This window comes from Oncorhynchus nerka, linkage group LG7 (assembly GCF_034236695.1).
Source record: "Oncorhynchus nerka isolate Pitt River linkage group LG7, Oner_Uvic_2.0, whole genome shotgun sequence".
Classification (NCBI taxonomy): Eukaryota; Metazoa; Chordata; class Actinopteri; order Salmoniformes; family Salmonidae; genus Oncorhynchus; species Oncorhynchus nerka.
This window is the reverse complement of record NC_088402.1, coordinates 40,204,945-40,230,029: the sequence shown is the minus strand read 5'-3', so window position 1 is coordinate 40,230,029 and position 25,085 is coordinate 40,204,945. Positions and strand designations below refer to the sequence as shown.

The following is a 25,085-nucleotide window of genomic DNA, read 5'->3' as shown; positions in this document are numbered from 1 at the left end:
ATGGAACGCAGGTCGCTCTCATGTGAAATGTGCCTGACCAGGACCTGGCTCTCTGCCAGACCACTGACTCAAAGAGCTCTCATTCGGCCCCACATCACAGTAGAAGCCTCATTCAAGTTTCTAAAGACGCTTGACATCTAGTGGAAGCCCTAGGAAGTGCAACTTGAACCATATCCCACTGTGTATTTGATAACTACAAACCTCAGATTTCCCACTTCCTGTTTGGATTTTTTGTCAGGTTTTTGCCTGCCATATGAGTTCTGTTATACTCACAGACATCATTCAAACAGTTCTAAAAACCTCAGAGTGTTTTCTATCCAAATGTAATAATATGCATATATTAGCAACTGGGACTAAGGAGCAGGCAGTTTACTCTGGGCACCTTATTCATCCAAGCTACCCAATACTGCCCCTGCAGCCATAGACCAATAAGAAAGAGAGTTCCAAATCCCTCTGCCAATAACAGCTAGTTTTCAGTTTTATCCTCCCCACTCAGACCACTCCCAGACAGTCCTAGAAAAAGTTTTGCTTGAGAAATTGCTCTTTGCTAAAAAGCTATTTTAGTTTCTTTTTTTAAACCATTTTAATTGAAAACAATCACAGTAAGGTACTTAGTTGTTACCCAGAAATGATTTAATATGGAAATAAAACCACCGCATTGGACTTTGAAGGTTGATGTCCCAGGTCAGCAGTCCTGGGAGGGAACTCAAGAATTACACACATATGTGCAGCCCTGTACACAACAGACAAATCGAGAGTTTAGGAAGGATAGATAGCCACACAAAATGGAGGCTCAGATGCAAAAAAACAATCTTATTTATTCAGAACATGATGCCCTAAAATGTGCAAATCATTATCAGTGTAGGGAGGAGCGCACACACCTGGCTCCTAATAAAAGGTTGACCACTTACAGTACCTCAAATTAGAGAGCAATAGAGAGAAAGCCGAGAACAGAAGACAGATCATCCCTTCCTTTCCTGTAGTGCGGGGACATTAGTATGGATAATATATGGGGAAAGGCAGATAATGAGAGGTGCGTTTTAACCGTTGGTCTCGTAGGTGTTCCCCCTTCAATGTTCGACGCTGGCAAACTTCAGTGCAAATGAATTTAAAAAACGAGCCTGTGTCTCCTAACAAGGCCATTAAACAGTCCTGCGCCGGGGTGTTTAACAAGAACAGATTGCTCTCATTTTGACCTAAAGCGGGTTGCATAATGTGTGTGTCGGATGTGTAAAAGAGAGAGGAACTGTGTGTGTGTGTGTGTGTGTGTGTGTGTGTGTGTGTGTGTGTGTGTGTGTGTGTGTGCGCACGCATGCGTGTGTGCAATGGCGAGATAGTTATCTAACGATCTCAATGCGTTTTTTAGAGCCACCTCTTTTATTTATTTATTTGACCTTTATTCAACTAGGCAGGTCAGTTAAGAACAAATTCTTATTTTCAATGACGGCCTAGGAACAGTGGGTTAACTGCCTTGTTCAGGGGCAGAATGACAGATTTTTACCTTGTCAGCCTGGGTATTCAATCTTGCAACCTTCCAGTCACTAGTCCAACACTCTAACCACTAGGCTACCTGCCGCCCCCTCTGTCATTACATACTCCAAATGACATCAATAATCTATCTTTATACTAATGTGATGACATTGACTTTAGTCTGAAATTGAAATAGTAGCATTTTCTTTTAAATAATTTCGTAACATGGCATATATGAGCATTTTACTACCTCAGCCCGGAGGCACAAGTCCATAAGATGCTTGCCTCTGCACCTTAGGAGCATTGGCTCCAGTCCCTGTTGCATCTCTCTCTCTCTCACTAAATTCTTGGCAGCGGTGGGATCACTCTGGTGGTCTCAGGAGGCAATGGAGAGGGCCTGTAGCTACATTGGAGGGACCATTCACTTTTTCACAAAGGTTGGGGTCAATTCCATGTCAATTCCAAGTAATTCAGGGATTGTAAAGACATTTATAGTTCCTTTTCAATTGGTATTGTATTTGACTGACCATTTTTTCACTCACGTGGTAGCAAGCACTGCTTTTTGGTGCAACCTTAAAGAATTCAACACAATTGGTAACTGTCTGGTGCCTCTTTTAATGAACCACAAAGTTGGAGTAATTATTAGATCATTTTGAAATACCACATTCACCGTGGGAGAAGTAGCTGAATGAAAGACTGTCAGAAACTGTAAGATCTAAACAGACACAGATGGCAAAGTGAGGACATGGCTCATTTAGTCCTCCAAGACACACTGGAAAAGTGAGGACACAGGTCAGTAAGTCCTCACAAACACACTGGATATTAAAGTAAGGATGTGGGTCATTGAGTCCTCACAAAAACCGTAGATGTTAAAGTGAGGACATGAGTAATTGTGTCCTCACAAACACACTGTAACAGAAAACAGCCGCAGATGTCAAAGTGAGGACCCGGGTCATTGAGTCTTAAAAGACACACTGTAAGGATGCCAAAATGAGGACATGTATAATCCCTATGTCCTCACAATCCCACACCGCATGGCCAAGTGAGGACACAAGCCTTTGAGTCCCCACAAACACATTTGTAGGTCCGAAAGGCTTCTGTCACAGATGTGCCAGAGCTGAGTAGCTAGCGGCTAAAAACACAGCTTCCCAGAGTTCCTCTCATTTGACCAGACACGAGTCCCTAACTGGGTCATGGACCAAAAACACTTTGAAACAGCCGCTTAATATTCCTCAGTAGCCCTAATGTATGGAGCCATTCAATCTATATGAATCCAGGCGCATGGAAGTCCATAGAGGTAATACTTTAGAATCAGATACATATGGATGTGTCTGGATATTGGACATACAGTGGGGAGAACAAGTATTTGATACAATGCCGATTTTGCAGGTTTTCCTAATTACAAAGCATGTAGAGGTCTGTAATTTTTATCATAGGTACACGTTAACTGTGAGAGACGGAATCTAAAACAAAAATCCAGAAAATCACATTGTATGATTTTTAAGTAATTAATTAGCATTTTATTGCATGACATAAGTATTTGATACATCAGAAAAGCAGAACTTAATATTTGGTGCAGAAACCTTTGTTTTCAATTACAGAGATCATACATTTCCTGTAGTTCTTGACCAGGTTTGCACACATTGCAGCAGGGATTTTGGCCCACTCCTCCATACAGACCTTCTCCAGATCCTTCAGGTTTCGGGGCTGTCGCTGGGCAATACGAACTTTCAGCTCCCTCCAAAGATTTCTATTGGGTTCAGGTCTGGAGACTGGCTAGGCCATTCCAGGACCTTGAGATGCTTCTTACGGAGCCACTCCTTAGTTGCCCTGGTTGTGTGTTTCGGGTCGTTGTCATGCTGGAAGACCCAGCCACGACCCATCTTCAATGCTCTTACTGAGAGAAGGAGGTTGTTGGCCAAGATCTCGCGATACATGGCCCCATCCATCCTCCCCTCAATACGGTGCAGTCGTGATGTCCCCTTTGCAGAAAAGCATCCCCAAAGAATGATGTTTTCACCTCCATGCTTCACGGTTGGGATGGTGTTCTTGGGTTTGTACTCATCCTTCTTCCTCCTCCAAACACGGCGAGTGGAGTTTAGACCAAAAAGCTCTATTTTTGTCTCATCAGACCCCATGACCTTCTCCCATTCCTCCTCGGGATCATCCAGATGGTCATTGGCAAACTTCAGATGGGCCTGGACATGCGCTGGCTTGAGCAGGGGGACCTTGCGTGCGCTGCAGGATTTTAATCCATGACGGCGTAGTGTGTTACTAATGGTTTTCTTTGAGACTGTGGTCCCAGCTCTCTTCAGTTCATTGACCAGGTCCTGCCATGTAGTTCTGGCCTGATCCCTCACCATCCTCATGATCATTGATGCCCCACGAGGTGAGATCTTGCATGGAGCCCCAGACCGAGGGTGATTGAGCGTCATCTTGAACTTCTTCCATTTTCTAATAATTGCGCCAACAGTTGTTGCCTTCTCACCAAGCTACTTTCCTATTGTTCTGTAGCCCATCCCAGCCTTGTGCAGGTCTACAATTTTATCCCTGATGTCCTTACACAGCTCTCTAGTCTTGGCCATTGTGGAGAGGTTGGAGTCTGTTTGTTTGATTGAGTGTGTGGACAGGTGTCTTTTATACAGGTAACGAGTTCAAACAGGTGCAGTTAATACAGGTAATGAGTGGAGAACAGGAGTGCTTCTTAAAGAAAATGTAACAGGTCTGTGAGAGCCCGGAATTCTTACTGGTTGGTAGGTGATCAAATACTTATGTCTTGCAATAAAATGCAAATTAATTACTTAAAAATCATACAGTTGAAGTGTACCTATGATTAAAAAATTACAGACCTCTACATGCTTTGTAAGTAGGAAAACCTGCAAAATTGGCAGTGTATCAAATACTTGTTCTCCCCACTGTATATACACACAGTACATACACAGTACATAGATGGAGCGGTGTCAGTCACATTCACTGCCAATTCCCCGTAGGCTCCTGCCCCTTCTGCCAATAAAACATGACTCCTGGGGCTTCTGCCTAACGCGGGAGGATGGAAGCTGTTGCGTGTTCAAGGCTGTTTTTTATGGAAATGTGTGGCGTGTGATCTGTTTGTTTGGTCATGTGTGTCCCCATGTGGATGCATGCATTTGCTTACAGTGCCTTCGGCAAGTATTTACACTGGCTTGACTTTTTCCATGTTTTGTTGTGTTTATAGCTTGAATTTAAAATGGATTAAATTGAGATGTTTTGTCACTGGCTAACACACAATAGCAAGACCTGAAAATAGTTTTGAAAAGAACAGGCAAATATTGCACAATCCATTTGTGCTAAACTCTTAGTGTCACGCTTGCTATCCTCAAACTCCCTGTCATAAATCAACCAAGGCGCAGCGTACATGTAGTTCCACATCTTTTAATGAAAGTGAAACCGAAATAACAAGAAAACAAACAGGTAAACAGCAAAGAACGTGACCCAACCGAGGTGCACACAAACACACATGGAAAAATAACTACCCACAAAACACAGGTGGGAAAAGGCTACCTAAGTATGGTTCTCAATCAGAGACAACGATTGACAGCTGCCTCTGATTGGGAACCATACCAGGCCAAACACATAGAAATAGAAAACATATAAAAAACACATAGAATGCCCACACCAACTCACGCCCTGACCAAACCAAAATGGAGACATAAAAAAGGAACTAAGGTCAGGACGTGACACTTAGAGACTTACCCAAAAACACTCACAGCTGTAATCGCTGCCAAAGGTGATTCAAACATGTATTGACTCAGGGTTGTGAATAATTATGTACATGAGATATTTCTGTATTTCATTTTGCAAATTTGCAAACCAAAAAAATCTTGACATGTACTCACTTTGTAATTATGGGGTATTGGGTGTAGTTGGGTGAGAAAAAAATAATATTTCATCCATTTTGAATTCAGGCTGTAACGCAACAAAATGTGGAATAAGTCAAGCGGTAGGAATACTTTCTGAAGGCACTTGTGTTGTCTGTTCGTTTCTGCGAGACAACATGTATGTGCATTCATATGTCATATATGACAGATTGTGTATGTACACTATACTGTATGTTCCTCCTTACATGTCTGCCTTTCTGTCTTTTTTGAATGTGTATTCATTCGCACAGCATCTACAGTATAGTAAGATATCTGACAGCTAACTAACATTTTTTCCAGATTGTGTATGTGCTCTATGTGTTTTTTTCTCTCCTGTGAAAGTCATATTATTATTTATTTACTTATGTCATCCAAAGTCCTTTGAAAGTTTTTCTCGGCGACAAAGTAGCGATTCTATATTACACAGTGGGACTAAATTAAGAGGATCAACTCTGTTATTGCTTTCATTCTGGGATATGATTGGTGGAATTTGTCAGATATTATTATACAGTATGTGTTACTGCATTGAAAGCCCCCCCCAACATATTCAGACACACTGAAACAGAACTTGCGCCAAGATTAATGCGTCTTTTGAATCCCTGGCCAATTTTCCGCCCCTTCCCCCCAACTATTCCGTCATTTCCTCCTCCATTTTCCCAATCTTTCCTCCCTTCTCTCTTTCTTACGAGCCACTCTAACCATTTTGTTCTCATCATTCTTCTCCATCATTCTGTTCATCCTCTCATTCACCCCATCATCTCTTCCCCATCTCTTATTCCTAATTTCATTCCTTTACTGCATCCCTCCATCTCTCACTCCTCCAATTTCACCCCATCTCCTCCCTATTTTCTCTCTTCCTCTCCCACTCTTTCTCTGTCTTCCCCTCTTCCTGAGCCTGCACTCATAAGATGCTGACCACTCCGTTTAGTAATTGTTGAAGCAGCCAAACCTCTCTTTTTTTCAGTAACTCAAGCCTGCCTCCTCGTCCTTCCTCCACTCCCTCCCCACCACTTCGACATTTCTTCCTCCTCCCTGTTCCTCTAAATGTCTATCTAAAAGTCAGAATGAAACTGCTCTACCTCTCTCCCTCATCTCTCTCTCGTTCTCTCGTTCTCTGTCTGTACATACAGGTACAGTACCTTCAGAAAGTATTCACACCCCTTGACTTTTTCCACATTTAGTTGTGTTACAGCTTGAATTTAAAATTGGCCTACACACTATACCCATAATGTTAAAGTGGAATAATGTTTTTTTTGTGCAAATTAATAGAAATTAAAAGCTGACATATCTTGAGTCAATAAGCATTCAACCCCTTTGTTATGGCATGCTTAAATAAGTTCAGGAGTAAAAATGTGCTTAACAAGTCAGATGATAAGTTGCATGGAATAACTCTTTGTGCAATACTAGTATTTACCGTGATTTTTGAATCACTACCTCATCTCTGTACCCCACATGTACAACTGGCTGTAAGGTTTCTCAGTCAAGCAGTGAATTTCAAACTCAGATTCAACCACAAAGACCTGGGAGGTTTTCCAAAGAAGGGCACCTATTGGGAGATGGGTCAAATAAAAAGCAGATGTTGAATATCCGTTTGAGCATGGTGTAGTTATTAATTACACTTTGGACAATGTATCATTACACCCAGTCACTACAAAGATACAGGCATCCTTGCTAACTCAGTTGCCTGAGAGGAAGGAAATCGATCAGGGACTTCACTGTGAGGCCAATGGTAACTTTAAAACAGTTTTGGAGTTTACTGGTTGTGACAGGAGAAAACAGAGGATGGATCAAAAACATTGTAGTTACTCCACAATACTAACCTAATTGACAGAATGAAGTGAAAGAAGCCTGTACATAATTATTTTTCTCCCAAAACATGCATCTTGCTTGCAATAAGGCACTAAAGTAAAACTGCAAAAACTGTGGCAAAGAAATTAACTTTATGTCCTTTAAACAAAGCGTTATGTTTGGGGCAAATCCAACGCAACACATGACTCATTACCAGTCTTCATATTTTCAAGCATAGTGGTGGCTGCATCATGTTGTGGGTATGCTTGTCATCATCCAGGACTACAGATATTACTTTTTTAAATAAATGTGACAGAGCTAAGCACAGGCACAATCCCAGAGGAAAACCTGGACTTGTCTGCTTTCCAACAGACACTGGGAAACAAATTCACCTTTCAGCAGAACAATAACCTAAAAGGCCTAATATACACTGGAGTTGCTTACCAAGATGATACTGAATGTTTCCGAGTGGCCTAGTTAAAGTTAAAATTGATAATGGCTGTCTAGTAATGATAAACAACCAAATTGACAGAGCTTGAAGAATTAAAAAAATATTAATGTCCAAATACTGGACTGGCCAGGTGTGCAAAGCTCTTAGACACTTACCCAGAAAGTCCCACAGGTGTAATCACTTCCAAAGATGATTCTAACATCTATTGATTCAGAGGTGTGAATTTTTATGTTAATTAAATATTTCTGTATTAAAACTTTTCTAAAAATAAAAACATGTTTCCACTTTGCCATTATGGGACATTGTCTGTAGGTGGGTGATTTTTAAAAATTGATTTAATCCATTTTTATATTCAGGCTGTAACACAGACAAATATGGAATAGGTCAAGGGGTTTAATACTTTCCGAAGGCACTGTAGCTACTATGTATACATTACTGTTGATGTACAGTGACTTGCAAAAGTATTCACCCCCATTGGCATTTTTCCTATTTGTTCTCCTTACAACCTGGAATTAAAATGGATTTTTGGGGGGTTCGTATCATTTGATTTACACAACATGCCTACCACTTTGAAGATGCATTTTTTAAAATTGTGAAACAAACAAGAAATAAGACAAAAAAAAAACAGAAAACTTGAGTGCATAACTATTCATCCCCCCAAAGTCAATACTTTTTTAGAGCCACCTTTTGCAGCAATTACATCTCAAAGTCTCTTGGGGTATGTTTCCCCTTAAACCACTCAAGTGTTGCTTTAGCAGTATGCTTAGGGTCATTGTTCTGCTGCAATGTGAACCTCCATCCCAGTCTCAAATATCTTGAAGACTGAAACAGGTTTCCCTCAAGAATTTCCCTGTATTTAGTGCCATCCATCATTCCTTCAATTCTGACCAGTTTCCCAGTCCCTGCTGATGAAAAACATACCCACAGCATGATGCTGCCACCACCATGCTTCACTGTGGGGATGGTGTTCTCGGGGTGATGAGAGATGTTGGGTTTGTGCCAGACATAGCATTTTCCTTGATGGTCAAAAAGCTCAATTTTAGTCTCATCTAACCAGAGTACCATCTTTGAGTACATGTTTGCTTTTTTTCTTTAAGAAATGGCTTTTTCCTGGCCACTCTTCTGTAAAGCCCAGCTCTGTGGAGTGTACGGCTTAAAGTGGTCCTATGGACCGATACTCCAATCTCCACTGTGGAGCTTTGCAGCTCCTTCAGGATTATCTTCGGTCTCTTTGTTGCCTCTCTGATTAATGCCCTCATTGCTTGGTCCGCGATGTTTGGTGGGTGGCCCTCTCTTGGCAGGTTTATTGTGATGCCATATTCTTTTGATTTTTTAATAATGGATTTAATGGTGCTCCGTGGGATGGCCATTTTTCCTATTTTGTTGCATTACAACTTGTAATTTAATTAAATTGATTTTTATTTGGATTTCAGGTCATGGACATACAAAAAATTGTCCAAATTGGTGAAGTGAAATGAATTACTTGTTTCAAAAAAGTATTAACAATTTTAAAAAATTATCCATTTTACTTTTTTGAAACAAGTAATTCATTTCACTTCACCAATTTGGACAATTTTTTGTATGTCCATGACCTGAAATCCAAATAAAAATCAATTTAATTAAATTACAAGTTGTAATGCAACAAAATAGGAAAAATTCCAAGGGGGTGAATACTTTTACAAGACACTGTAGCTCTCTCTGCTTGTTCATTTAAGTGTTAGTATCCCATCCACGTTTCTCACCACTTTATTGTACATGCTCATCCCCCTCCCTCTTTCTCTCCATAGACCACATCTCTCTCTCCTTCTCTCCTCTTCTCCTCCCACCCCCATCCTGAACTCCCAGCTTCCTGTCTATCCCCTCTGTTTTTGCAGATTTAAAAAAAAATGTTTTATCTCCCTCCCTCTCTCCCTCTCACTCTCCCACCTTTTTCTTCTTATTTAATTTCTTTGAAGTCATGGTTGTCCCAGCAACAAGGTGGAAATATTGAAGACAATCTTTATAAGGAAGTGGGGATTTCCAACAGGACGCACCCCCCAAACAAACACGTGGAAACACGTTTGATGCACATGGTGTCTTCATATACATCAAAATTATGTTGTAACATTTCCTGTTATACCGTTGTTCTCTTTATCATGGCATACTGGAAAGTCATATTCATTGGCATAGGTTCAAGTATCAACATTGATCTAAAATTCTAAGCAGTTTTCTATGTTTCTTACATCTGTATTTAATGCGTTGCGGTCAATGTACCGCATGCTATTTATATCACTATCCATGTATTGGATTTCCCTGGCATGCATCTAAAAATAGATTGGGAAAAAGAGCGAAAGGATGAGGGGGATATGGAAGGGGGGGGTGGCACAGAGGAATACAAAGCGGAAGACAGAAGGAGGGACGGTGAACGATTAAGACTATGCTTCTCCTCTTAGTGTTGTTGGTGTTCCCTGAGCTAGGTTCAATCATTCAATCAGTCAAATGTATTTATAAAGCCCTTCCTACATCAGCTGATGTCACAAAGTGCTGTACAGAAACCCAGCCTAAAACCCCAAACAGCAAGCAACGCAGGTGTAGAAGCACGGTGGCTAGGAAAAACTCCCCAGAACCTAGCAAGAAACCAAGAGACGAACCAGGCTATGAGGGGTGGTCCTCTTCTGGCTGTGCCGGGTGGAGATTATAACAGAACAGCAAGCAACGCAGGTGTAGAAGCACGGTGGCTAGGAAAAACTCCCCAGAACCTAGCAAGAAACCAAGAGACGAACCAGGCTATGAGGGGTGGTCCTCTTCTGGCTGTGCCGGGTGGAGATTATAACAGAACATGGTCAAGATATTCAAATGTTCATAGGTGACCAGCAGGGTGAAATAAAAATAATTATAGTGGTTGTAGCTGGTTGTGGTTGTGGCTTTTTATAACCGATCATTCAGAGTATCTCTACCACTCCTGCTGTCTCTAGAGAGTTGAAAACAGCACGTCTGGGACAGGGAGCATGTCCGGTGAACAGGTTCCATAGCCCCAGGCAGAACAGTTGAACGTGGAGCAGCAGCACAACCAGGTGGACTGGGGACAGCAAGGAGTCATCAGGCCAGGTAGTCCTGAGGCATGGTCTTAGGGCTCAGGTCCTCCGAGAGAAAGAAAGAAAGAAAGAAAGAAAGAAAGAAAGAAAGAAAGAAAGAAAGAAAGAAAGAAAGAAAGAAAGAAAGAAAGAAAGAAAGAAAGAAAAGAGAGAGAATTTGAGAGAGCATACTTAAATTCACACAGAATACTGGATAAGACAGGAAAAATACTCCAGATATAACAGACTGACCCTAGTCCCCCGACATAAACTACTGCAGCATAAATACTGGAGGCTGACAGGAGGGGTCTGGAGACACTGTGGCCCCGTCCGACGATACCCCCGGATAGGGCCAAACAGGCAGGATATAACCCCACCTAGCCCCCACACCACTAGAGGGATATCTTCAACCACCAACTTACCATCCTGAGACAAGTCTGGGGGGGAAGGGAAGATCACGTCAGTGACTCAACCCACTCAAGTGACACACCCATCCTAGGGAAGGAATGGAAGAGCACCAGTAAGCCAGTGACTCAGATTCTGTAATAGGGTTTGAGGCAGAGAATCCCAGTGGAGAGAGGGGAACCGGCCAGGCAGAGACAGCAAGGGTGGTTCGTTGCTCCAGTGCCTTTCCATTCACCTTCACACTCCTGGGCCAGACTACACCCAAATCATAGGACCTAGTGAAGAGATGAGTCTTCAAGAAAGACTTAAAGGTTGAGACCGAGTCTGCGTCTCTCACATGGATAGGCAGACCATTCCATAAAAATGGAGCTCTACAGGAGACAGCCCTGCCTCCAGCTGTTTGCTTAGAAATTCTAGGGACAGTAAGGAGGCTTGTGACCGTAGCATAAGTGTAGGCAAGTACGGCAGGACCAAATCGGAAAGATAGGTAGGAGCAAGCCCATGTAATGGTTTGTAGGTTAGCAGTAAAGCCTTGAAATCAGCCCTTGCCTTAACAGGAAGCCAGTGTAGAGAGGTTAGCACTGGAGTAATATGATCAAATTTTGGGGTTCTAGTCAAGATTCTGGCAGCCGTGTTTAGCATTAACTGAAGTTTATTTAGTGCCTTATCCAGGTAGCCGGAAAGTCGAGCATTGCAGTAGTCTAACCTAGAAGTGACAAAAGCATGGATACATTTTTCTGCATAATTTTTGGACAGAAAGTTTCTGATCTGACAACGTTACGTAGATGGAAAAAAGTTGTCCTTGAAACAGTCTTGATATGTTCGTCAAAAGAGAGATCAGGGTCCAGAGTGACACCGAGGTCCTTCACAGTTTTATTTGAGATGACTGTAAACCATCAAGATTAATTGTCAGATTCAACAGAAGATCTCTTTGTTTCTTGGGACCTAGAACTAGCATCACTGTTTTGTCCAAGTTTAAAAGAACAACATTTGCTGCCATCCACTTCCTTATGTCTGAAACACAGGCTTCCAAGGAGGGCAATTTTGGGGCTTCACCATGTTTCATCGAAATGTACAGCTGTGTGTCGTCCGCATAGCAGTGAAAGTTAACATTATGTTTCCGAATGACCTCACCAAGAGGTCAACTATATAGTGAAAATAATAGTGGTCCTAAAACAGAGCCTTGAGGAACACCGAAATGTACTGTTGATTTTTCAGAGGACAAACCATCCACAGACACAAAGTGATATCTTTCCGACAGATAAGATCTAAACCAGGCCAGACCTTGTCCGTGTAGACCAATTTGGGTTTCCCATCTCTCCAAAAGAATGTGGTGATCGATGGTATTAAAAGCAGCACTAAGGTCTCGGAGCACAAGGACAGATGCAGAGCCTCGGTCTGACGCTATTAAAAGGTAATTTACCACCTTCACAAGTTCAGTCTCAGTGCTATGATGGGGTCTAAAACCAGACTGAAGCGTTTCGTATACATTGTCTTCAGGAAGGCAGTCAACAGCTTTTTCATTTTTTTTAGAGGAATGGGAGATTCGATATAGGCCGATAGTTTTTTACATTTTCTGGGTCAAGGTTTGGCTTTTTGTTTTTAGAGGTGCGACTGCATCTTGGGTATTGCGCAAGGTTAAATTGAGTTCCTCAGTTAGGTGGTTAACTTATTGTACTCTGACGTCCTTGGGTAGGTGGAGGGAGTCTGGAAGGGCATCTAGGAATCTTTGGGTTGTCTGAGAATTTATAGCACGGCTTTTAATGATCCTTGGTTGGGGTCTGAGCAGATTATTTGTTGCGATTGCAAACGTAATAAAATTGTGGTCCAATAGTCCAGGATTATGAGGAAAAACATTAAGATCCACAACATTTATTCCACAGGACAAAACTAGGTCCAGAGTATGACTGTGGCAGTGAGTAGGTCCGGAGACATGTATCTACACCCTGCTGCCTGGCCTACACCCTGCTGCCTGGCCTACACCCTATCTCATTGTGGAGCTAGGGGAGTTAGAGCCCTATCTATGTTCGTAGATAAGATGAGAGCACCCCTCCAGCTAGGATGGAGTCCGTCACTCCTCAACAGGCCAGGCTTGGTCCTGTTTGTGGCTAAGTCCCAGAAAGAGGGCCAATTATCTACAAATTCTGTCTTTTGGGAGGGGCAGAAAACAGTTTTCAACCAGCGATTGAGTTGTGAGACTCTGCTATTGAGCTCATCACTCCCCCTAACTGGGAGGGGGCCAGAGACAATTACTCGATGCCGACACATCTTTCTAGCTGATTTTCACGCTGAAGCTATGTTGCGCTTGGTGACCTCTGACTGTTTCATCCTAACATCGTTGGTGCCGATGTGGATAACAATATCCCTATACTCTCTACACTCGCCAGTTTTAGCCTTAGCCTACACCATCTTCAGATTAGCCTTAATGTTGGTAGCCCTGCCCCCGGGTAAACAGTGTATGATCGCTGGATAATTTGTTTTAGGTCTAATCCTGCGGGTAATGGAGTCGCCAATGACTAGGGTTTTCAATTGTGGGAGGCTTCGGCGTCTCAGACCCCGTAACGGGAGGAGTAGAGACCAGAGAAGGCTTGGCCTCTGACTCCGACCCGTTTCTTAATGGGGAGAACCGGTTGAAAGTTTCTATCAGCTGGATGAGCGACACCGGTTGAGCATTCTTACAGCATTTCCTTCTGGAAGCCATGAGAAAATTGTCCGGGTGTGGGGACTGTGCAGGGGGATTTATACTACTATCTGCACGTACTGGTGGCACAGACAGTGTTTCATCCTTTCCTACACTTAAATGTCCCTTTCCTAACGATTGCGTCTGAAGCTGGGCTTGCAGCACAGCTATCCTCGCCATAAGGCGATCGTTCTCCTGTATAGTATGAGTGTAGCGACTGCAATTAGAAGGCATCATGTTAATGTTACTATTTAGCTTCGGCTGGTGGAGGTCCTGACGAACCACGTCCAGATAAAGCGTCCGGGGTGAAAAAGTTGAATGAAAAAAGTTGAGCGAGGGAAAAAACGAAAAATATAAACAGTAATTAAAAAATAAAAATCGTAAAGTTGTCAGGTAGCAAAGTAAGGTTAGCAACTAACAGCACATAAACAAGTCAACAAGTTGTGACCGGAAATTACATCTCTCTATTCCAATCGAGTTTGGGTCGATATAGCCTACAAAGCCCCTCTGTTAACTTAGGTATAGGCATCCCGCTAGCGGGACAACTTCTGGTGAAACTGGAGGGCACGCAATTCAAATAAATAATCATAAATATTATGGATATTAAACATTTAGGTACATTTAAGTGTCTTATATCGGCTGAAAGCGTACATTCTTGTTAATCTAACTGCACTGTCCGAATTTACAGTAGCTATTACAGTGAAAACATGGCATGCGATTGTTTGAGGACGGCGCCCCACATTAAAATATTTTTCTACCGGCATAGGTTCCATACATTCACAAATAACCATTAAGGTAACATATTCACTTACTTTTTGAAAATCTTCCTCTGATTTGTCATCCAAAGGGTCCCAGCTATAACATGTAGCGTCGTTTTGTTAGATAAAATCCTTCTTTATATCCCAAAAAGTCTGTTTAGTTGGCGCCATCGATTTGAATAATCCACTCGTTCAACATGCAGAGAAACAAATCCGAAAATCTACCACTAAACTTTGTTTCAAAAAGTCAAAATACATTTCTATTTACTCCTCAGATACCCTAAAATGTAATCAAACTATAATATTTCTTACAGAAAGAAGTATGTTCAATAGAAAACCGATTTTAGCAGGTGCGCACTGTCTTCATGGCGCGTGTAAACACGAATTTCCAAGACTTTGTCGCTGTACTAAAACAAATATTTCTTATTCGTTTTTGAAGTTACAAGCCTGCTGACACCCTGTGGAAGCCATAGGAATTGCATCCAGGGAGCTAATTTCCAATATGACCTGGTTGGTTTCCTTTGGATTGTCTCCTACCATATCTATTGTGTTATATTCTCCTACATTATTTGTAACATTTCTAGAAACTTCAAAGTTGTTCTGTCCAATGGTACCAATTCTATGCATAACCTGGCTTCAGGGCCTGAGCTACAGGCAGTTTACTTTGGGCTCGTCATTCAGGTGGAAATGGAGAAAAAAGGGGCCTAGCCCTAAGGATTGTATTCCAACGTTGTCTCTGGTTTTTCACTCTGGCATCCTATTTTAGATTTTCTCCCAGATTACCTTTACTCGTCTCATGTTTGTGGCAATGCATCATTGGTGTGCATAACATAGTCTCTTTAGTCTTCTCAGATTTTTGGCTCTTTCTCCAGCGCTTAAAGGTTCTACAATCCTGGTCCAAGATATGTTTGTCACTGTAGGAGTTGGGAAGAGAGCACAAATTCCACTGCAGTTCCCAATCACCTTGATCTATGCAAAGGTGCCATAGCAGTGAACAGTTATATTCAAGTACAGAAAACAGGGAGTTATCCATTATTATAAACTGGGTGGTTCGAGCCCTGAATGCTGATTGGCTGAAAGCCGTGGTACATCTCTTCTCTAATTACGTTGGTAACCAGTTTATAATAGCAACAAGGTACCTCTGGAGTTTGTGGTATATTGCCAATATACAACTGCTAAGGGCTGTATCCAGGCACTCCACGTTACCTCGTGAAAAGAACAGCTCTTAGCCCTGGTATATTGGCCATATACCACAGCCCCTCGGGCCTTATTGCTTAAATATAAGCCACATCGCATCTGGAAATAGCTAATGGCTAACAACTCATGCAATTCAATGGAAACTTTATGCTAAATGTTAAAGAGAATCAGATCAGACTATGATTGACAGCTATGGTGATAGCATCCATACGGTCGAAAGGTCTAATTTCCCACATCAATAAAATAATCTCTGTTCTACATTGTGACCTTTCAGTCTATTAGGCAGGATAGGCGGTATAATCGGCCCTGTACGTGGTGGTTGTGTGTGGTTTGGAAAGGGATCGATTCCAATGCTGACCAACCACACTGCTTCCACATGCCCCGTTGACGCACAACCATTCCCATCAGTCTGTTAAGGTTAATGTGACTGCATGAACGGGCGCATGCAATCATAAACACACACACCCTCCTTGGCGATTTATACATCTGGATGACCACGAAGTCAGGTATCGCCAGTATCTGTGTGCGCGCGCGTGTGTGCGGCTGTGCAGGTGGCCGTAGGTATAGAAGCAGAGCGGTGTACGTCATGCTGTGAAGCGGCACCCTTAACTGAGCCACTATAGCCAACCCCTCCTCCCCTTCCCTTCCCTTCCCTTATACATACAAATATCCCCTTACAACGGTACAACTTCAGCTCACACTACATGCCAGTGCAGCTCACTCACATGCCACTTTAAGTATGCATAAAATATATTTCTGATCATATCATATAATTGATATATGATTCAAAACCATGCACATTGTCTGTGATGATCACTCCTCGCCCAAAAAACGATTTCGTAATGTACGTCCTCATTTGACTCTAACTCGTGAGCGGTTTATACATGCTGTTTCTCTGTTTCAATTGAAATGTTACTGTAAATGGATGAATCAAGTAAACGTTTCTAAGTAAAGTAGCTCTGGTAACATAATCACTGTCCTCATTACCCTCTCTCTCAATACCACGTTGAATACTGTGTGTGTGTGTGTGTGTGTGTATGTGTGTATGTTGCTTGTTGCGTGCGGGCGCGCACTTGCGTGAGGGTAATCGCCAACCCAACTGGGTGTCCCCGCTTGCTTCTGTGTCGTGTGTTTTTGGCTGTCTCCTTGTAACAGTAGAACGTCTTCACTCGCAACTCTCCACGGTCATGCTATCTCTCCCTCGCTCTGTGTGGCGCTTCCCCCCGCTTCCCCCCCGTCTCACGCATCTCCTGCGCCGTCCTCAGTATAGCCCATTCAACCGATTCTCCGCAGTGCTGAAATAGAGAGTGATTGAAAGGAGGGGGGGGGGGCAAAAGAGAGAGAGAGAGACAGAGAGAGAAGCGAGGGGGCGATACGGGGAAACACACGAGAGAGAGTCGCACAGAGAGAGAGAGAGAGAGAGACAGAGAGAGACAGAGACAGAGCGAGGGAGAGACAGAGCGAGGGAGAGGGGCGCGCAAAAGGAAAACTGCACAATCTGAAAAGGCTCCCTAGCGCGCGGATCTTTCGACGGCTGCACTATTCATTTTGGACTGTCGGAAAGGGTGAGTAGTTCCTAGTGAGTATGTGTCATCATTGCGCTATACAAATCACCATTAATTTAATAAACCGGCTTAAAAAATGTCTCATCATAGTTTCCATTTTGGGTTATAGCAGTTCACACGTTTCGTGGTTATGTCGGTCTGTCAGAGTGTTGTTGGCTACAGTCAGTCTGCCTGTAACATTTGCTGCGTCTATTTAGTCTGGCTTGAATACACACAGGAAATGCATTCAACTGACATTTGGGTTTGAAATTCTGAAAAAGCACTGTCTGTCGTTGTATAATATACTGCCTCGGGTCTCTCTCTCGCTCGCTCCCCGCAAGATGTGCGTGTGGTAGGCTCTGAGAATGTTATCTTTATGAATATTACCTCCCATGACATGTCTTGGTGATTAGAATCATTTGCGTGTCGCATTTGCCACTGGCGAGCGTTGTTCAATGCAGTGCTATAGGCGCACTGGAGTGAGTGGTAAAGCTCTATGTGTATGTGTGAAGAGAGCGGGAATACATTTTGATATGTAGTTGGTATGGGAGACAAACGAAGTAATGCCCGTTATTTGGGGAACCTGAGGGGAAGATGGTGGTATATGATGTGTGCTGCACTAGCCTAGTTGTTGTGTATCTGGGTCCATGTGCATGTTTAAAATTGTGTGTGTGTGTGTGTCGAGTTTTTGACGGGAGTGTGACAGGAGGAAAGAGAAGGGGAGGAGGAGAGATAGAGAGCGAAGGAGTGGGGGGAAAAGTGTGGCTCTGGGTGTCCAATTTAAATGTTTGGATGGGTTTGTTTGCCTTTATTTAACTAGGCAAGTCAGTTAAGAACACATTTTTATTTACAATGATTTGCCTACCGGGAACAGTGGGTTAACTGACTTGTTCAAGGGAAGAATGTCAGCTTGGGGCTATGATCGGCTTTGAAAAGCCAACTGACATTTACTCCTGAGGTGCTGACCTGTTGCACCCTGGATAACTACTGTGATTATTATTATTTTACCCTGCTGGTCATTTATGAACATTTGAACATCTTGGCCATGTTCTGTTATAATCTCCACCCGGCACAGCCAGAAGAGGACTGGCCACCCCTCATAGCCTGATTCCTCTCTAGGTTTCTTCCTAGGTTTTGGCCTTTCTAAGGAGTTTTTCCTAGCCACCGTGCTTCTACACCTGCATTGCTTGCTGTTTGGGGTTTTAGGCTGGGTTTCTGTACAGCACTTTGAGATATCAGAGGATGTAAGAAGGGCTATATAAATACATTTGATTTGATTTTGGGGATTTGATCCAGCAACCTTACCGGCCCAACGTTCTAACCACAAGGCTACCTGCCGCCCAACGCTCTAACCACAAGGCTACCTGCCGCCCAACGCTGTAACCACAAGGCTACCTGCCGCCCAACGCTCTAACCACAAGGCTACCTGCCGCCCAACGCTCTAACCACAAGGCTACCTGCCGCCCAACGCTCTAACCACAAGGCTACCTGCCGCCCAACGCTCTAACCACAAGGCTACCTGCCGCCCAACGCTCTAACCACAAGGCTACCTGCCGCCCAACGCTCTAACCACAAGGCTACCTGCCGCCCAACGCTCTAACCACAAGGCTACCTGCCGCCCAACGCTCTAACCACAAGGCTACCTGCCGCCCAACGCTCTAACCACAAGGCTACCTGCCGCAAAACACTCTAACCATTGGGCTACCTGCCGCCCAACACTCTAACCATTGGGCTACCTGCCGCCCAACACTCTAACCACAAGGCTACCTGCCGCCCAACACTCTAACCACAAGGCTACCTGCCGCCCAACACTCTAACCACAAGGCTACCTGCCGCCCAACACTCTAACCATTGGGCTACCTGCCGCCCGGGGTTATTCCTGTCTCTTTCAGGCATTCTTAATAGCCTTCAATGCCTCAGCATATAATGCTAAAGATAACAGACATGGCTGTCCATGTATTTGTGAATGGTGGTTGGTGCCTGTAACCGTAGGTATAGGAATGGTGGTTGGTGCCTGTAACTGTAGGTATAGGAATGGTGGTTGATGCCTGTAACTGTAGGTATATGAATGGTGGTTGGTGCCTGTAACTGTAGGTATAGGAATGGTGGTTGGTGCCTGTAACTGTAGATATAGTTGGCCATGTACAGGCATGTGGCACTCCTGTGTGTGTGTGTAGGCTGAGTCAGAGCGCTTGGATTCTCCTAACATTATTTGGGCCAAGGTCTTTCCCCAGACATGTCTTCCCCCCCCCTCTCCCAATCTCTCTCTCTCTCTTTCCCTCTTTTTATCTCTCCATATCTCTCCCCCTACAGTTTATCTTCCCACATTGAGCACATTTGATTTGAATTATCTCTGTCATTCATGCATTTTAATGCACTGCACTCTGTACCTGCATACAATGTACTGCACTCAATACATGACTGTGCTGTTCTCCTGTAAGTGGTTCTTATCATTCAAGAGGCTGATGTCAGACCACCTACTTTTCCATCCCTGCTTTAAATACTGCATTCTTCATGCCAGTTGGCCGAGCCTGTTGACAGGGGAACATATTGCCGTCTCAACAGAAAATGACACCCCATCCTGAGCCTTCCCTGGCCGCTTAGCTGGGAATACCATCTGTGGGGCTGGTCCCGCTGCCTTGGGAGTTGTAGTTTCTGTACCACTCAGCAGTTGTCTTGGTCCACTGGACCCATGATCGCTCCAAATTGCCTCATCCATCCCTTCTTTCCCTTCCTCTTTCCATCATGCTGTGCTACAATGTTTAATGCAATGCTGTTCTAGAGAGACAATGCACAATGAAGCACTGTGCCTCTGCATAGTATACCAGGTATTTCTCCCGATTTGATTCTATAAACTGCAGAAACCTGAGGCACACGTTAAAACATGTAGCTGTGTGCCCTTGAAAGTGGCTTGATCTGCTAAATGTCATTGAGAGGGACCCTAGTCCCATTTGACTATATCTAATATGTATATCATAAGACCTCTATGACATGGTCATAACACATTCATTAGAATTACATGAGACCTGTCACAACACATCATGGCGGTTCATGTCAAGTTATACCACTGTCATGACACGTGGAACATTTTCAACATCAACTTTTCTTAGGCACGCTGACATTGGATTCACTACTAATGACCTATCATGACATGTTAAGATAATGGATAATGTGATTCTTATCACAACCCTATAATGCTGTGTGCTACAGGGCACAATACCTCAAATAAAGTGCCTAGTCCCTGAATTATTCACTGGTGGAAGGTCTTAATTGATCAAACTTATTCATATGATTACCGGTGGTGGAAAAAGTACTCAATTCTTAAACTTGAGTAAAAGTTAACATACCTTTAATCGAAAATGACTCAAGTAAAAGTGAGTGACCCAGTAAAATGCTACTTGAGTAAAAGTCTAAAAGTATTTGGTTTTAAATATACTTAAGTATCAAAAGTAAAAGTATAAATCATTGCAAATGACTTATATTAAGCAAACCAGACACCACAATTGTCTTGTCTTTTATTTAGTTACAGACAGCCAGGGGCACACTCCAACACTCAGATATCATTTACAAACTAAGCATTTGTGTTCAGTGAGTCCGTCAGATCAGAGACAGTAGGGTTGACCAGGGATGTTCTCTTGATAAGTGCATGAATTGGACCATTTTCCTGTCCTGCTAAGCATTCAAAATGTAATGAGTACTTTTGGGTACATTATTTTCTATAGGAATGTAGTGAAGTAAAAGTAAAAGTTGTCAAAAAATATAAATAGTAAAGTACAGATACTGAAAAAATCTACTTAAGTAGTATTTCAAATATTTTGACTTAAGTACTTTACACCACTGATTATTACACACTTATTAACACCTGTATATTAATGACACCAAATTACTGCCTTAATTAATAAGTCTAGCTAATTCATTAAGTCTGAAATTTGTTAATTAAGCAACAAAAAGGAGCTGACCCAGTACAGTAGTGTGCTTGGACCCATACATGAGACTATAGGCAAGTAATGTCCTTGGTTTTTACACTATCTAGTTTTCTGGTATTTCAGCACCTCACTAGTGGACAGCTCCACACTCTAACCATGACCTCAAACATATTCCCCCTCAGCCACACTCTCTCTATCCCCGCCCTCCCCCCCATTCTCTCTCCAAACTCTTAGTTTTATGCTATCTATTTTTCTGTTATTTCAGCACCATTACTAGTGGACAGATACACACTCTCACTGACCTCAAACATTATTCCCTTGAAGCTTCTCTCTCTCTCCAAACTTTCCTCTACTGATCCCTTCTTTTATTTGTCCTTTCCTCCATTGATTCCCTTCCTCCTTCATGCTATAACTTAAAGCACCATTCACTATTCACCCCCCCCCATTCATGTGGCATTCCTTACATTTGCTCCCGGACACCTAAGCTCTCCCTCCCAGTCCCAAGACAAAGTGGTGGAGCCTAGAGATGGGATGATAAACAAAAAATGATCGACACGGACCATACCGATAACTTATCACAGGAATTTTGCTGATATTGTTCATTACGACATGTAGCCTATACCAGACAAAAGTAAAGTTTAACATGAAACAAGTTTGCTTATATTGTTGATTGTTAATTGCACAATTGACAGTTACAGCCATCAAATTAGTAGTAGTAGTTTGAAGGATAATACAAAAAACAGGTGCAAATGAATGTTGCAAACTTGTCATTCTATTTATTGTCATCACATCAATTCAGGCAATTTATCGCAATATGAATTTTTGTCCATATCACCCAGCTCTAGTGGAACCTAACTGAGGCTGCAGCATGGGAATTGTGGTTTATTCTGTTGGTTTTAACTATCAAGGGAATCTCATCCACCCCAATGCCCCATCTTAGAGAAACATACAGTGGCTTGCGAAAATATTCACACCCTTTGGCATTTTTCCTATTTTTTAACCTTACAACCTGGAATTAAAATGTATTTTTGGGGGGGTTCGTATCATTTGATTTACACAACATGCCTACCACTTTGAAGATGCAAAATATTTTTGGGGTGAAACAAACAAGAAATAAGACAAAAAAACAGAAAACTTGAACGTGCATAACTATTCACCCCCCCAAAGTCAATACTTTTTAGAGCCACCTTTGGCAGCAATTACAGCTGCAAATCTCTTGGGGTATGTCTCTATAAGTTTGGCACATCTAGCCACTGGGATTTTTGCCCATTCTTCAAGGCAAAACTGCTCCATCTCCTTCAAGTTGGATGGGTTCTGCTGGTGTACAACAATCTTTAAGTGATACCACAGATTCTCAATTGGGTTGAGGTCTGGGCTTTGACTAGGCCATTCCAAGACATTTAAATGTGTCCCCTTAAATCACTTGAGTGTTGCTTTAGCAGTATGCTTAGGGTCATTGTCCTGCTGGAAGGTGAACCTCCGTCCCAGTCTCAAATCTCTTGAAGACTGAAACAGGTTTCCCTCAAGAATTTCCCTGTATTTAGTGCCATCCATCATTCTTTCAATTCTGACCAGTTTCCCAGTCCCTGCCGATGAAAAACATACCCACAGTATGATGCTGCCACCACCATGCTTCACTGTGGGGATGGTGTTCTCGGGGTGATGAGAGGTGTTGGGTTTGCGTCCGACATAGCGTTTTCCTTGATGTCCAAAAAGCTAAATTTTAGTCTCATCTAACCAGAGTACCATCTTCCACATGTTTGGGGAGTCTCCCACATGCCCTTTGGCAAACACCAACAGTGTTGGCTTTTTTTTTTTTAAGCAATGGCTTTTTTCTGGCCACTCTTCCGTAAAGCCCAGCTCTGTGGAGTGTACAGCTTAAAGTGGTCCTATGGACAGATACTCCAATCTCTGCCGTGGAGCTTTGCAGCTCCTTCAGGGTTATCTTTGGTCTCTTTGTTGCCTCTCTGATTAATGCACTCCTTGCCTCGTCTGTGAGTTTTGGTAGGTGGCCCTCTCTTGGCAGGTTTGTTGTGGTGCCATATTCTTTCAATGTTTTAATAAAGGATTTAATGGTGCTCCGTGGGATGTTCAATGTTTTGGATCTTATTTTATAACCCAAACCTGATCTGTACTTCTCCACAACTTTGTCCCTGACCTGTTTGGTGAGCTCCTTGGTCTTCATGGTGCTGCTTGCTTAGTGGTGCTCCTTGCTTAGTGCTGTTGCAGACTCTGGGGTCTTTCAGAACAGGTGTGTATATATACTGAGTTCATGTGACAGATCATGTGACACTTAGATTGCACACAGGTGGACTTTATTTTAACAAATTACGTGACTTCTGAAGGTAATTGGTTGCACCAGATCTTATTTAGGGGCTTCATATCAAAGGGGGTGAATACATAAGCACGTACCACTGAATGTTTATATTTGTATTTATTTTTTGAAACAAGTAATTTCTTTCATTTCACTTCACCAATTTGAACTATTTTGTGTATGTCCATTACATGAAATACAAATACAAATCCATTTAAATAACAGGTTGTAATGCAACGAAATAGGATGCCAAGGAAGGTGAATACTTTTGGAAGGCACTGTAGGTCTCTTCATGTTACTGAAACCAAGTATGTTTCAAGGGAATGATGAATCAAGGGAATTGTTCTTTCTCATATCTTCAAAATGTTAGCGCACACAATGAATGACCCATGAGGGATTGACCCTGGCCACGTTCCATGCCTCTTACTCAATGTACTCTGTACTTAATGTGTTCCATCCATAAGGCCAGGTGGTATCTATTACCCTATCCACACATTGTGCCGTCCCGAACAAACTGTGCTGGCTTGGATATTGTCTTTTCATATTGTGCTTTTCAGAACGTTTCCAACAACTATTGTTGTTTTGGCTTGGCTCGGTTGCTCAGTAGTGTGAAAAGCCCCTAAGTCTAAAGGGAATTGGACGTTTTACTACAAAAGATCAAAGTATCTGTTTGAGACTGCGGTCTTTACTGTCTCTGGCTGCCATGTCTAACACGCACAGTCAACATTGTTTATACAGAAGAAGCCTCTTCTCAGTTCCCTTTCAAATTCATCTTCACATTCTGTTTGACCTTGCAGACACAAGTATGTGTCATACACAAATACTGAGCACCACGGATGCTAACAGTTGCACCTCCTATCCACCTCCTCTATCCTATCGTCGGTGGTTGCCTTGAGGGAATCTTGACACGTACACAGTCCCCCCGTTACCCTCGGTCACTCTCTCCTTGAGGTGACAATGTTTATTCAACGACTTTCTGAAGGTCTGGGTTGACTGGGTTCACGCGAGGTAGGCAGTCCGGGGATGCTTTTTACCATATCAAATATTTGTAACTGGTGAGTCATCATGAGTGAGACAAATCCATTGTGACATTGCTGAATGTGCACTGCTGCATCTCAAAGCAGTGATGAGGTCATTCGTTCGGCACCACGGTAGCTCTCCTCCTCTCCTCCTCCCCCGTGCAGGTTTTTCTTTTTTTCCTACTTCTCACCAGTGAAGCATTTGAGTGAGAAAAAGCCTCACCTCTAATTTGCTGCACGCTGCTCTGTGATGGTGAGGTCATTTCCACTCACTGTCACAGCGGGCTGGGCAGTCATGTGGTCCCTGTGTTGATTTTATCGCTGGTTATGTATTCACTGTTACACTATACCTATAGCCTAGTTAAACCAAACTGAATCACCATTGATTGCAGCATTCACCTTGGTTTAACCAAGCTAGTATTTTTTTAATTTTTTTTATTTAAAAAAAAAAAAAAATTTTAACCAGGTGGGCAAGTTGAGAATAAGTTCTCATTTACAATTGCGACCTGGCCAAGATAAAGCAAAGCAGTTTGACACATACAACAACACAGAGTTACACATGGAGTAAAACAAACATACAGTCA

General features: G+C 42.7%; 1 pseudogene; it reads left to right on the top strand.

Annotated features, from left to right (window-relative positions):
• The first annotated feature begins 17,093 nt into the window (after positions 1-17,093).
• LOC115131655 (voltage-dependent calcium channel gamma-7 subunit-like) overlaps positions 17,094-25,085 on the top strand; it is a 44,672-nt pseudogene continuing 36,680 nt past the window's right edge.